The 15,999-nt window shown below is 39.2% G+C and overlaps 1 long non-coding RNA gene across 1 annotated transcript; it reads left to right on the forward strand.

Annotated features, from left to right (window-relative positions):
- The first annotated feature begins 979 nt into the window (after nt 1-979).
- Nucleotides 980-9,947, forward strand: LOC139453191 (uncharacterized). The gene is made up of 3 exons (XR_011652405.1): nt 980-1,067; nt 1,322-1,403; nt 9,479-9,947. It is a non-coding gene; the product is annotated as an uncharacterized lncRNA (long non-coding RNA).
- The last annotated feature ends 6,052 nt before the right edge of the window (nt 9,948-15,999 follow it).

Genomic DNA, 15,999 nt, shown 5'->3' on the forward strand with positions numbered 1-15,999 from the left:
CTGAAACAGAAAACAACTAACTTGTCTTTATCCTTTCAATGTTTCAGTGTGAATTTGTTAAAGATTGATAAGCTGTCATCATTCATTGTAATCCATATCTCACTTTCAGGTGGTTCAGGTGGCAACACATGATTGGAATTGAATGCCACGTTTTGTTTGACATGCACTTTGCCAGATTTATACCCTTGGTAACTAACCCTCATCATCAAATCCCAGCGTTATGTTGAGAATAAGGACACGACCCTTAAAAGTCCTGCACCTGTAGCTCTTATGCAATCCCAAATAGAAATATCATGTCACAACAAACACTTGATCATAATAATAACAAAGGGTTTCCGAAAACAACCAAACTAAAAGGGCCCTTGACGTTTACAGTAGTAACATGGAGATCAGGAAAATATCTAAATCAATCCATTCCATAAGATCTCTGTATAGAAATCATGGAACATTATGTCTCGAAGCCCTGCTACGTACCTGGCATCTGCAAGCTGCTCTTCCTTCCTTCGGCTGTCAATCGAGTTTTCGAAATACTTGACGTCCTCGTTGTGGATGGCTCAGGTGGATTTCGACCGGGATTTCCGAGTTAGAGGTGATTGAGAACAATGTATCGATACACGAGGTAAGCATATCGCAATCAAGCATCACGGTGTACATCGATTACACGAGGTTTGAGTGTTTGTTTACATTTGTGTTCCAAAATGGCGCCCTCGGCCATACAGGGAATTATGGGTAGACTTGCTTGTCCCGGAATAACAGGAGTTGGTCACGAATGACGAGCGGTCATTTCTGCAGCAGTTACGGAAAGAGACGAGGTTGGCCGATTACAGTTCATACAGGCCATATTGGGAGCTGCGGGGATTTCGACAGTGTGTATTAGGAAGTATACCTATGTGGTGTATGGAATATGCGTTTGCCTACCATGCCAGGCAGTGTGACATGGGATATCCCAGCGGATGTAATATTCCTACAGCAGAAATGTTTCACAACCTCGATTGCAGGGAGCTGAAGATGTGACATATTCAGACAGAGACCATAATACATAGACTGTTATATGGTCTCTGATTCAGGTAAGGAATATGTTAATAATATTGATCACGTATTAAAGTTATTTATCTTCTGTAAGCCACTTATTCTGTTTTATATATGTTAGTAAATGTGTGATTTAATTTTTGTAGGATAAGCAATCTACCTAACTTATGTTAATCCTTGCTAATGTATATGATGTAGAAATATGTTTGCTTATTTATATTCCTTTATCTAGATACTCTATAGTGACTCATTTTTTTAGTTCATACCGTACCGACTAAACTTACTTTTGCAGGTGTGAATAATCAAGAACAAATTAAATGACAGGAGTTTTGCAACAGTGAACATTGTGAAGTGGAAGATAAGACATTTGAAAGGTATGGATATTTTCACTTGAACTTGTTGAAGAATACCGTGATGACAACTTTATCATGTTGGGAATTTTGGCGGTGGGGTAGCCTAGTGGTTGAAGTGCTGAAGACCAAGGTTCGATTCTTGTCATGGGTACAATGTGTGAAGTCTATGTCAGGTGTCCCTTGCTGTGGTATTGCTAAAAACAGCGTAAAACCATACCCACTCATTTGGGGATTCCGGGTTGGACTTGGTCCCCATCAACCTATGCTAGTTGTAAGAGAGGGTTATACTATAAAGGGAAATAGCACCTCGCCTACTATTGCCTGGTGAAAACAGCACCTTGTTATTTTTTTTACCTTGGGTCTGAATATGCCCGAATACATGAAATTAAACTTGCATGGTCACTTGTAAACACAAATAACTGAGAAATGTTCAAAAAGGTTTACATTAAAAACTAACATCTACTTGCCGACTCTGATTTGGAGATGCAACTAAACTTATTGTGAAAATATAATATGCTTTGATTTCTTTGAAGTAAAATAAATGCAATTAAACTTGCAAACACAAATAATTGTTAAATGTTAGTCACCTAAAAATAGTTTACATTAGAAATTAGCCTCTGCTCAAATTTACTCATGATTCTGATTGGGAGGTGCAACTAAACTTATCATTGAAAGATCACATGCTTTGAAGTTTTAAGTAGCTTTACTCAGATTAGCTCAATGTCAAGCTGAACCTGAGTCTGGCTAAAATGTCAAGAAACTGGACAACAGGTATACTATATATGTCATATTTATTTTAGTAAGCAGGAAATAAATAGTAATTTTATAGAAATTTCATTTATATATATTTCGGCCAGGAATCAACATGTCTCTCCAGATATCAGACAACAATTAGTAGCCTTTTTTGCCAAATCAAGGTGCTGTTTTCGTTGGAGAAATCAGTGACATTTTGCTGAGGTGCCATTTTAGCCTCACCCATAAGAGATAACCTAATAGATCAGGTGATCAGGCTCAGTGACCTGGTTCATGGCATCTGACAATGACCATCTAACAGTGTGGATTGATGTTCACAATATCAATCACTGGATTGTGTAGAATTTTGGGCCTACCTTTAGAATCTATCGTCTCCACACACTATGTTGTTGCATGAGTTTAAATTATTTGTTTACTAAATATTGTTTTAAACATTTATATGTGAACTGGATGGGTAAACAAGCAAAAACTTATTTGAATACCGCTCCAGAATTAGAATACAATATGATATGACAAAAGTACAGTCAAGGAATACAATTATATACATGTTCTTATTATAGAAACTACGTTGTCCGCGCTGTCAGGTCGCATTTTTAGTAGTAATAGTGTACTGCAATATACGGCAAGGAATAGTATTATAAATTTAAGATGCTATGTACAATCACAAAACCTATTGGATAGCTGAATGTAGTCTTCTACTGATTTAAGAATTTCTAAGTTTATTTTTGACGTCCTTTCAGGATTACCTAATAGAATTGAATTTAGATCATATCCCTTAACATAATAGTACATATTCTGTCTTAAATCATTGTAATTTGGACATATGAGAAAGAAGTGAAGTGCATCTTCAGTGTGATGGCCACAGCTACATGCAGAATTATCTTATAAATATTGCCTGCGGATGCACATTTTATAACAAGTGCTTGTTTATTTTCTATATACTTTTATTTCATTTTTTACTTATTACAGTGGTTAAAATGATTATAAATATAAATTGAAACTAATAATGTGCAATAAGCGGGTTATAGCTGAAACGACACCTTAGCAAAACAGCACTGACTGGCGAAATACTCGCCGAAAGCGAAAACGGCGATTATTACTTGACGAAAATGACACCATATTTTTTTTTTACCTTGGTAAAATAAATGAAATTAAACTAGGATTGATAACTTGCAAAGACCAATAATTGTGAAATGTTAAAACAAGTTTACAATAGAAATTAGCCTCTACTCCAACTTATCCTATACCCGACTCAATTTATTGTGATAACATGCTTTGAAGTAAAATATATGGAATTAAACACACATCGTCTCATACAAACACAAATGCATGTAGTTGTTAAACGTTGAAACAAGTTTACCTTCGAAATTAGTCCCCTACTCCAATTTACTCACCGACTCTGATTGGCAGAAACAGCTCACTTGTTGTGAATGTATTTTTCACTTTAAAGTTTAAAGTACTCAATGTCAAGCTGAAACTGTATTTAAGAATCCTAACATGGTGCAATTTTTCACAATGGCCTTTCGATGTGTCATTTGAACATGTTGAAAGGTTTTACAAGGGATATTTGTAACCCAATACTCGATTATTTACATATAGCCGGAATATTGCTTGAGTGCGGCATAAAACAGCAAACCAAATCATAAGTGTGGGATGAATGATTTGAAATTAGCAAGTTTAATGTGACCTTCAATCACTACAACCTGATCTGAGTCTTGTCAAAGATATGACTTTGATTAAGTGAAAATTTGCATCATGATAGTTTCAACTGTAGATACAGTTAATCTGTTTTTTGTACAGTTTCTGTTTATTCAATATATATTTTGTTCAAATAAGCTTTGCCTCTTCGCCAACCCTATTCCTCTTTTGGAATAAATAGTATCTAATAATTCAAACACCATCACCATCATCCTAGTGAACACAACAAAGAAATGCACATCAAAAACGTCATTATTATTATTTCTGATCTCTGATAAATTAGAAAAAAACTGTTATCCAGCAAGATACATTTCCTTGGTCTGACTGACTGATATAGAAGATTTAACGTGCGCTTTCTGACTACAGCGTATTTCGCACACGGGCCTGGCCGGACCATTTAGTGTATTCCGAGAAGGGTGAAAGTGGTGTGTGCAACCCAAGGGGGGGGGGGGGGGGCTTTTAGGGGTTGCTTATATTGATTTTTTGAAATTTTTAAATTTGGAATAAATGCCGAGGTGGGTGGAGGAGGGAACTAAGGGAGCCGGGTGAGGTGGGTGTTTGTATGTTTATTGGATTTTGGATTGGTAGATTAATTAATTTTTAGATGCGCTTAATTAGATCTGTTTTGATTAGGAATACGCCTAGGGCCTTGAAGTTTTCTAGTTCATTTTGAGGGTTTAGTATTTCATCTAGAGTAGGAACCTTATTTAGATTGAGGGTGGTTTGTAGTGTGGTTCTGTGTGTTTGATAGTGGGTGCAGTGAATGAGTGCGTGTTCTGTGGTTTCGGGTTGTTTGCAGTGGGGGCAGTTGCCTGTGGTGTGTCTTTTAAGTTGTTTTAGGTGGTTATTTAGGTTAGTGTGTCCTGTTTGGAGTTTTGTAATTAATCTGTCGATTTTTTTAGAGGGGTGTAGGATTTTAGGTTTGGCTAGTGGTTTTCTGAGCACTTTTTTGATTTGGCTATTTGAGTTTTGATATTGATTATGCCATTTTTTGGTTATTTTTTGTTTGTTTACACTTTTAATTTCTGATTTTGAGATGGGTAGGTTTAGGCTTATTTCTGGTATTTTGAGAGATAATTTAGCTGCTTTATCGGCGCTTTCGTTGCCGTAAATTCCTACGTGGGCGGGGATCCACAAGAAGGTTATTTGTTTGCCTGCTTTTGTTAGGTCGTTGGAGCTTTTAAGTATTTGGTTTATTAATTTAGGTCGTTTTTTGGTATTTTTGTTTTGGAGGGCTTGTAGTCCACTAAGGGAGTCAGTGAGAATTAGGATTTTTTTGTTGTTTTTAGATTGTTGGTTATGCAGGGCTGAGGCCATGCCCATAAGTTCGGCCGTGAATATAGATTGGTTGTTAGGGAGTCGGTAAGATTGTGTGGATATAACTGGTTGTGTGGTATGGACTCCGAAGCCTGTGTGGTTGGAGATCGGGTCTGAAGATCCGTCAGTGTATATGTGACACCAATTTGGCCAATTTTCGTGTATGTATGCAAGTGTGGTGGTTTTAGCTATGTTTGGGTCGGTTTGTTTATTTATTTGGTTAGCTAGCGTTGTGTCTATTTGGGGTATTTTGAGTTTAGGGGTGAAGATATTTGATTTTTTGCAGTTTTGTTTAAGATTTTGAGTTTGGTGTTCATTGAGGTAGTTAGTTATTCTTTGGGATATTGGGGTGAGTAAGGGGTGTTTGCGAGCTAGAGCTTGGTTTCTTGGGCTAATGTTTTGGTTAATTAGGTTTTGGATGAGAGGGTTTGTTTGGGACGCGGCCCAGAAATTAAGGCTTAGATGTTCCCTGCGTAGATTTAGTGGCATTTCTCCTGTAAGGGCCTGAAGTGAGGTGTAGGAGGTGCCATGTTGGGTGCGTGTAATTAGTTTGAGAGCCTGATATTGTATTGAGTCAAGTTTTTTAGAAAGAGAGTTGTTTAGGGTATTGTATATGGCACAGCCGTAGTCTAGTTTTGATCTAATTAGTGTTGTATATAGTGAGAGGAGGGTATCTTTGGAGGCTCCCCAGTTAGAGCCGGTGAGACATCTTAATGTGTTAAGGTCTTTGCTGCATCTAGTTTTTAGGTTTTGGACGTGAGCCTCCCAGGTGAGGTGTTGATCGAAAATAAGTCCTAAGAATTTTTTTTGTTTTTGGAATTTGATTGTTTGGTTGTTTAGCTGGAGGATTGGGTAGGCAGGTTTCATGTTTTTATGTTTGAATACTACTCCTGTTGTTTTATCTGAGTTAAGGGAGAAGCCCCATTTGTCTGCCCATTGTTGTATTTTATTTAGAGATTTTTGGATTAAGTTTTCTGCCATTTTAATGCTTTTAGTGCGGATCCATAGGGCTCCATCATCCGCAAATTTTGAAGTGTTTAGTTTAGGGGATAAGCCCTCGAATAGATCATTTATCATTATATTGAAGAGGGTTGGGCTGAGGATGCTGCCCTGGGGAGTGCCATTTTCTAGGGGACACTGGTCCGATAGTGTATGGTCTATACCCACGGTAATTTTGCGATTGTTTAGGAAATCTTGGATGAAGTTTATTATTTGACCTTTTAGTCCTATTTTTTTTAGTTTTTGTATTAGCCCGTGGTGCCATACCATATCGAAAGCTTTAGAGAAGTCGAGGAATATGCCTATGGTGTATTGCTTGTTTAGCTGTCCTGTTTTTATATCCTGTTCTAGTCGGGCAAGGTTATCGAGAGTTGATCGGCCAGGAGTGAAGCCGCTTTGGTCAGGATTTATGATGTTGTTTTGGTCTAGGTAGTGCTGTAGCCTATTTTTAGTCATAAGTTCCATTATTTTGCAGAGATTTGAGGTTAGGGAGATGGGCCTATAGGAGTTTGCCTGATCTGCTGGTTTATTTGGTTTAGGTATTGGGATTACTAGAGCTTCCTTCCATAAGGATGGGACCTGTCCGTTTAGGTAGACTAGGTTGTATAGTTTAAGTAAAGTTTGGAGTAGTTTGGTAGGTAAGTGTTTGATTATTTGGTAAGAGGTGAGGTTTAGGCCAGGGGCTGTTCCTTTTTTTCTATTGTTTAGTACGTGATTTAGTTCTTCTATGGTGTAAGGTTGATTTATTTCTAGGTTGTCTTGTCTGTTTTCTTTGGAGAATTTGGTTTCTTTATTTAGTTTATCTTGGAATTTCTTACTGAAGTTACTGTTGCTGCTAACTTTAGAGAAGTGTTTGGCTAGGTTGTTGGCCTTTTGGGTGGGGTTGGTTGAGTTGTTTATATTGGGGCTTTTTTTGTGCCGTTTGATGCCTCGGATGGCGTGAATTTTGCGCCACACCTTCCTAGCGTCGGTGTGGTGGTTTAGCTCCTCACAGAATTTTTTCCAGTTTTTGGTTTTAGCAGTTTTAACTAGGTATTGCACTTGGTGGTTAAGTTCATGAGCTGTTTTGAGATGAGAGGGGTCTCGTTTAGCTCTGTTGAAAGCTGATTTGCGTTTTAGTCTAGTTAGCTCTATTTCCTCATTCCACCAAGGGACAGTGGGTTTTCCTGGGTTGGATGATTTGAAGGGGATTGCGGATTTGGCTGCGTTGATTATGAAGTTAGTTAGGTTTTGACAGAATGTTTCGGGGTCTGTTGTTTCTAAATCGTTTAGATTAGCTTCGTTGCATAATTCTTGGAATTGGTCCCAGTTGGCGTTTTTATACTGAAATTTAGGTTCCTGTTTAGGGGTTTGATTTGGTATTTTTATATTTCCTAGGGTTATATTTATGGGAAAGTGGTCGCTGCCTAGAGGTACTGGGTGGACGTCCCACATCAGACTTTGTGCTAAGTCTGGCGTACATATTGTTAAGTCGATAGCCGACATGGTGTGGTGGGTTTTGTCGTATCTAGTTGGTTGGTTATTGTTTAATAGTATTAGGTCATTTTTTTCTATCCACTCTGATATTAGTTGTCCATGGTTGTCTAGTTTATCTGCAATGCCCCAGGTAGGATGATGGGCATTGAAGTCTCCTAGGAAGATGGTTGATTTATTTCCTAATTGGTAAAGGATATCTAGGTCTGTATCTTTAATTGGCTTTAGTGTCCCTTTTCCTTGGTCCCAAGAAGCATGTTACATAGTAAACTGACTCGATAATTGAATAGCAGTTGTAAAGGCACAACTGACTAAGCCGTCACTACTCAATTAAGTAATTAACAGACAATTGCAAGTACTAATACCCACCCGACACTAATTGCCCTGTTAATCCCTAGTCCACAATGAGTTGACATTGAGTTCATTTTGCTAATTAGCTGTTTTTAGAGTAGCAAGGTAATAATAACAAAGGTGGGGCAGGCTTTGATCATGTGTTCTGTAGAAGAGATGATGTCACTTGTTTTATGTTTATTTAGGATTAGCTACATCCCTTGATGCTACCAAGGCAGCCCTTGAGATTATCAGACAGTTTGGCTAGACAGAAACTGATGTCTCCCTTGTAGTACACTATGTGTCAGACACAGACTTTGACCACTCTGTGCAGATGCATATCAATGCATAAAGAACATTGGGTAGATAATTCAACAATGCCACACAAGTCAAAGTTGGGTTTCACTGTATTTAGAAACAGACGATGGATCCAAAACTTTATAACAGTAATTATGATTAATTTAAACTTTGCCAGGCCAATATTTTGGCAGATTTGCATGTTATTGTTAATCTTCATTTAGTTAATGTTCAAAAAAGATAGGATGAATGATAAAATATGATAATGAGTCATGAATATTTGAATTCAGATCAGAACAAACAGGGAGGGTCACCCCAAAATGTGAGAGTCTCTAGGGGAGACTTTTGACAAAACGGACAATAAAATATAAAGTGCTTTGCATTTTCTTTCAGTGAGGGTTGTGTCAAAAATGAATGAGAACATACCGGTAATACATGACCGGCCCCTTTAATGTAATATACATAGTTTTTAGTTGATGGTTCAGGTTGTACTTTTCAGTTGAATTTCTTATCACTGTCTATGATGGACTACCAATTAACGGTAGATATTTAATATCCATAATAACTTAGATAAATGCTTCTACAGTCTCATCCTAATTTGTCAAAATTTGAATTTCAATATAGCTTCCATTAATGAATTAATGAATTTGGTGAGAATATCTATTGTCTGAATTCCTAATATACTTTCTTTTGTATTTGGTGTGCAAGGGTAGCCTAGTGGGTGAAACAGTCTCTGAAACCCGGGTTCAATTCACCACATGGGTACAATGTGTGAAGCCCATAGCTGGAATATTGCTAACAAGCTGCATGAAACTATACCAACTCACTCGCTCATTATGTTGTATTTTGAGATCACTTACATGACATGTGTTTTGATAATTATGAATAGTTGCATTTATGTATTTATGTATAAGAACCTATGTAACTTAGTTTTGCATAGTCTTGTTTACCCTTCCTTACATTTTGATGTAATGCAAACACTCAAGCAAAATTCAGGTGAACCTTGTGGTATTGTTTTCGAAGACCGCATACATTTTTGTATTTTCTGAACACTTTTCTCTTTGCAATGGCTTATTTACATGTTCAAAGATTGGTTAAATATCAGTTGCAAGATAAATTGTCAATACCTCACTGTTTGAGAAAACAACTTTAAACATTTGTAAATTTATATGTGTGTGTTTCATAACTTTTGACAAACAAGTTTCTAAAGATGTTATGAAATGTTTCAGGTACCTGGATTTCACAATCTGACACCAGCTACATTTAAGAAGATCTTGCTCACACAATTCAGACAAGGGACTCGCCGGAAGATGAACAGTACTCCTGATAACAACCAACAGATTCACCTCAGAAAGTGATGATTCTGAATGAATATTGCCACTAATGTGACTGTAGGTGGTTTTATTATGACACTAATGAAGTCTGAATGAATTTATGCCAAAGCACTGTGACTATGTCCAGGTTGTGTACACCGATGCTGACCATACAAATCTGAATGACTTTTGTGGTTTACTGCAGAAACATAATTGACTTTAGATATTCTTCTTCAATAAAATTCTTCTGAGATTTGACTAATTTGTTTATTTAGAAAATGGCATTGAAGCGTCTGTTCTGTAAGGCCTTGCAAACACCACTGGTTACTTTATGCTAGTTCCTCTTCTTGCTTGATCAAATTTCAATTTGTGATATGTACCAATGAAATGCCATATAATCAATAAATAAGATTTTTTTCCAAAAACATGATTTGTTTTGCTTCATTAGCATAAAGATATATAATACTGATCAGCCATAACATAGGTGCTGAACAAATATGAAATGTACTAATGCCCTGAATGTTTTCCTACTATAAATACTTAACAAAAGTTGTAGTTCCACCATAGTAGACAAATGACATTGATATTTTTTCTGTACTTTATTTAGGTGTTTTCTATGGATGCCATTAGTCTTATGCACCAATTTGGGACAATTGTATTCTGTTTTATATTCCCATGAAACTACACTGTCCCGATATAACAAGTACTGATACCGTTCCAAACTAATCTGTTAATCTCACCAGGGCCAAATGCCAAATCACATAGCCAATGACTTTCCATTTTTTTCTGAGTGAGAATGCTGTTTTGCCACTTTTAGCAATATTGCAACAATATCATGGTGGCGGACACCAGCAATAAGCTTCACACATTGGACCCATGTCGCAAAACAACTTGTGAACAATGCATGCCCACATATCTCAGTTTGAGGAGGATATTTACCATTAAAATAACACAGAATATTACAACAGGTACCTGTAACTTTTTCTTTTTCTCAGTACAAACTGGAAGTCTGGACATGAAATTTAAGGATATCATTATACAAGAACTGATGTTTGTTCATTAAATACCATTAACATCCGAAAAGGACAAAATATGAAATTGAACAATTTTCTTCTCCAAAAATGTTTTAGGAGGATATTTACCATTAAAATAACACAGAATATTACAACAGGTACCTGTAATGCACAGGCTAACATTATTTACCAGAAGCAAGTCATGAAGAAAATTTGCTTCCGGAAACCTTCCGGAAACCTTCCAGATGCCTTCAACAACCTTCAAATTGCTTGGTATTTTCAAGTTCATTTTTTTATGTGTTTCACACTTAAGTGAACAAAATGCACCCCCAAATTTTGACATTTTTTTTGGAAGGTTTCCGGAAGGTTTCCGAAAGGTATCCGGGGCGGATCCAAAATGGGAAGGTATCCGGAAGGTTTCCGGAAGGTTTCCGGAAGACGGAAACCTACACTTTTTTTGCTGTGGTCGTGGCGCAGTCCGTCCGTCCGTCCGCCGTCTGTCCGTCCCACAGAGGGTACTAAGCTTGTGAAATCAACTCCTCCTAGTTTCCCACAAAATATCCTTGAAATTCTACGCACAAGATGTCGACATGTTGATGATAGGCATATCGCAGTCCTGTTTCCTATCGACTAATTTGGACAGAGTTACTGCCCCTGTTTTACGGAGCTTCATTTGCCTTATTGTGAGAGAGGGTACTTAGCTTGTGAAATCAACTCCTCCTACAGTTTCCAGACAATATCCCTGACACTCTACACACAAGATGTCGACATGTTGATGATACGCATATCGCAGTCCCGTTACGTTTCGACTAATTTGGACAGAGTTACTGCCCCTGTTTTACGGAGCTTCATTTGCCTTATTGTGAGAGAGGGTACTTAGCTTGTGAAATCAACTCCTCCTAGTTTCCCACAAAATATCCTTGAAATTCTACGCACAAGATGTCGACATGTTGATGATACGCATATCGCAGTCCTGTTTCCTATCGACTAATTTGGACAGAGTTACTGCCCCTGTTTTACGGAGCTTCATTTGCCTTATTGTGAGAGAGGGTACTTAGCTTGTGAAATCAACTCCTCCTACAGTTTCCAGACAATATCCCTGACACTCTACACACAAGATGTCGACATGTTGATGATACGCATATCGCAGTCCCGTTACGTTTCGACTAATTTGGACAGAGTTACTGCCCCTGTTTTTACGGAGCTTCATTTGCCTTATTGTGAGAGAGGGTACTTAGCTTGTGAAATCAACTCCTCCTACAGTTTCCAGACAATATCCCTGACACTCTACACACAGGATGTCCACATGTTGATGATACGCATATCGCAGTCCCGTTACGTTTCGACTAATTTGGACAGAGTTACTGCCCCTGTTTTACGGAGCTTCATTTGCCTTATTGTGAGAGATGGTACTTAGCTTGTGAAATCAACTCCTCCTACAGTTTCCAGACAATATCCCTGACACTCTACACACAAGATGTCGACATGTTGATGATACGCATATCGCAGTCCCGTTACGTTTCGACTAATTTGGACAGAGTTACTGCCCCTGTTTTTATAGAGCTCCATTTGCCTTATTGTGAGAGAGGGTACTTAGCTTGTGAAATCAACTCCCCTACAGTTTCCAGACAATATCCTTGACACTCTGCACACAAGATGTCGACATGTTGATGATTTGCATATCGCAGTCCCGTTACGTTTCGACTAAGTTTGACAGAGTTACTGCCCCTGTTTTACGGAGCTTCATTTACCTTATTGTGAGAGATGGTACTTAGCTTGTGAAATCAACTCCTCCTACAGTTTCCAGACAATATCCCTGACACTCTGCACACAAGATGTCGACATGTTGATGATACGCATATCGCAGTCCCGTTACGTTTCGACTAATTTGGACAGAGTTACTGCCCCTGTTTTACGGAGCTTCATTTGCCTTATTGTGAGAGAGGGTACTTAGCTTGGGAAATCAACTCCTCCTACAGTTTCCAGACAATATCCCTGACACTCTACACACAGGATGTCGACATGTTGATGATACGCATATCGCAGTCCCGTTACGTTTCGACTAATTTGGACAGAGTTACTGCCCCTGTTTTACGGAGCTTCATTTGCCTTATTGTGAGAGAGGGTACTTAGCTTGTGAAATCAACTCCTCCTACAGTTTCCAGACAATATCCCTGAAACTCGACACACAATATGTCGACATGTTGATGATACGCATATCGCTGTCCCGTTACGTTTCGCCTAATTTTGACAGAGTTACTGCCCCTGTTTTTATAGAGCTTCATTTGCCTTATTGTGAGAGATGGTACTTAGCTTGTGAAATCAACTCCTCCTACAGTTTCCAGACAATATCCCTGACACTCTACACACAGGATGTCCACATGTTGATGATACGCATATCGCAGTCCCGTTACGTTTCGACTAATTTTGACAGAGTTACTGCCCCTGTTTTACGGAGCTTCATTTGCCTTATTGTGAGAGAGGGTACTTAGCTTGTGAAATCAACTCCTCCTACAGTTTCCAGACAATATCCCTGACACTCTGCACACAAGATGTCGACATGTTGATGATACGCATATCGCAGTCCCGTTACGTTTCGACTAATTTGGACAGAGTTACTGCCCCTGTTTTACGGAGCTTCATTTGCCTTATTGTGAGAGAGGGTACTTAGCTTGTGAAATCAACTCCTCCTACAGTTTCCAGACAATATCCCTGACACTCTACACACAGGATGTCCACATGTTGATGATACGCATATCGCAGTCCCGTTACGTTTCGACTAATTTGGACAGAGTTACTGCCCCTGTTTTTATAGAGCTCCATTTGCCTTATTGTGAGAGATGGTACTTAGCTTGTGAAATCAACTCCTCCTACAGTTTCCAGACAATATCCCTGACACTCTGCACACAAGATGTCGACATGTTGATGATACGCATATCGCAGTCCCGTTACGTTTCGACTAATTTGGACAGAGTTACTGCCCCTGTTTTACGGAGCTTCATTTGCCTTATTGTGAGAGAGGGTACTTAGCTTGGGAAATCAACTCCTCCTACAGTTTCCAGACAATATCCCTGACACTCGACACACAAGATGTCGATATGTTGATGATACGCATATCGCTGTCCCGTTACGTTTCGACTAATTTTGACAGAGTTACTGCCCCTGTTTTTACGGAGCTTCATTTGCCTTATTGTGAGAGAGGGTACTTAGCTTGTGAAATCAACTCCTCCTACAGTTTCCAGACAATATCCCTGACACTCTGCACACAAGATGTCGACATGTTGATGATACGCATATCGCAGTCCCGTTACGTTTCGACTAATTTGGACAGAGTTACTGCCCCTGTTTTACGGAGCTTCATTTGCCTTATTGTGAGAGAGGGTACTTAGCTTGTGAAATCAACTCCTCCTACAGTTTCCAGACAATATCCCTGACACTCTACACACAGGATGTCCACATGTTGATGATACGCATATCGTAGTCCCGTTACGTTTCGACTAATTTTGACAGAGTTACTGCCCCTGTTTTTATAGAGCTCCATTTGCCTTAATGTGAGAGATGGTACTTAGCTTGTGAAATCAACTCCTCCTACAGTTTCCAGACAATATCCCTGACACTCTGCACACAAGATGTCGACATGTTGATGATACGCATATCGCAGTCCCGTTACGTTTCGACTAAGTTTGACAGAGTTACTGCCCCTGTTTTACGGAGCTTCATTTGCCTTATTGTGAGAGAGGGTACTTAGCTTGTGAAATCAACTCCTCCTACAGTTTCCAGACAATATCCCTGACACTCTACACACAGGATGTCCACATGTTGATGATACGCATATCGCAGTCCCGTTACGTTTCGACTAAGTTTGACAGAGTTACTGCCCCTGTTTTTACGGAGCTTCATTTGCCTTATTGGAGAGAGGGTACTTAGCTTGTGAAATCAACTCCTCCTACAGTTTCCAGACAATATCCCTGACACTCTGCACACAAGATGTCGACATGTTGATGATACGCATATCGCAGTCCCGTTACGTTTCGACTAATTTGGACAGAGTTACTGCCCCTGTTTTACGGAGCTTCATTTGCCTTATTGTGAGAGAGGGTACTTAGCTTGTGAAATCAACTCCTACAGTTTCCAGACAATATCCCTGATACTCTGCACACAAGATGTCGACATGTTGATGATTTGCATAACGCAGTCCCGTTACGTTTCGACTAATTTGGACAGAGTTACTGCCCCTGTTTTACGGAGCTTCATTTGCCTTATTGTGAGAGAGGGTACTTAGCTTGTGAAATCAACTCCTCCTACAGTTTCCAGACAATATCCCTGACACTCTACACACAGGATGTCCACATGTTGATGATACGCATATCGCAGTCCCGTTACGTTTCGACTAATTTGGACAGAGTTACTGCCCCTGTTTTTACGGAGCTTCATTTGCCTTATTGTGAGAGATGGTACTTAGCTTGTGAAATCAACTCCTACAGTTTCCAGACAATATCCCTGACACTCTGCACACAAGATGTCGACATGTTGATGATACGCATATCGCAGTCCCGTTACGTTTCGACTAATTTGGACAGAGTTACTGCCCCTGTTTTACGGAGCTTCATTTGCCTTATTGTGAGAGAGGGTACTTACAATGTAGCTTGTGAAATCAACTCCTCCTACAGTTTCCAGACAATATCCCTGACACTCTACACACAGGATGTCGACATGTTGATGATACACATATCGCAGTCCCGTTACGTTTCGACTAAGTTTGACAGAGTTACTGCCCCTGTTTTACGGAGCTTCATTTGCCTTATTGTGAGAGAGGGTACTTAGCTTGTGAAATCAACTCCTCCTACAGTTTCCAGAGTATATCCTTGAAACTTTACACACAAGATGTCGACATGTTGATAATACGCATATCGCAGTCCCGTTACGTTTCGACTAATTTGGACAGAGTTACTGCCCCTGTTTTACGGAGCTTCATTTGCCTTATTGTGAGAGAGGGTACTTAGCTTGTGAAATCAACTCCTCCTACAGTTTCCAGACAATATCCCTGACACTCTACACACAGGATGTCCACATGTTGATGATACGCATATCGCAGTCCCGTTACGTTTCGACTAATTTGGACAGAGTTACTGCCCCTGTTTTTATAGAGCTCCATTTGCCTTAATGTGAGAGATGGTACTTAGCTTGTGAAATCAACTCCTCCTACAGTTTCCAGACAATATCCCTGACACTCTGCACACAAGATGTCGACATGTTGATGATACGCATATCGCAGTCCCGTTACGTTTCGACTAATTTGGACAGAGTTACTGCCCCTGTTTTACGGAGCTTCATTTGCCTTATTGTGAGAGAGGGTACTTAGCTTGTGAAATCAACTCCTCCTACAGTTTCCAGACAATATCCCTGAAACTCGACACACAAGAT

This window comes from Haliotis cracherodii, unplaced genomic scaffold (genome assembly GCF_022045235.1).
Source record: "Haliotis cracherodii isolate W230 unplaced genomic scaffold, xgHalCrac1.p SCAF_9, whole genome shotgun sequence".
Classification (NCBI taxonomy): Eukaryota; Metazoa; Mollusca; class Gastropoda; order Lepetellida; family Haliotidae; genus Haliotis; species Haliotis cracherodii.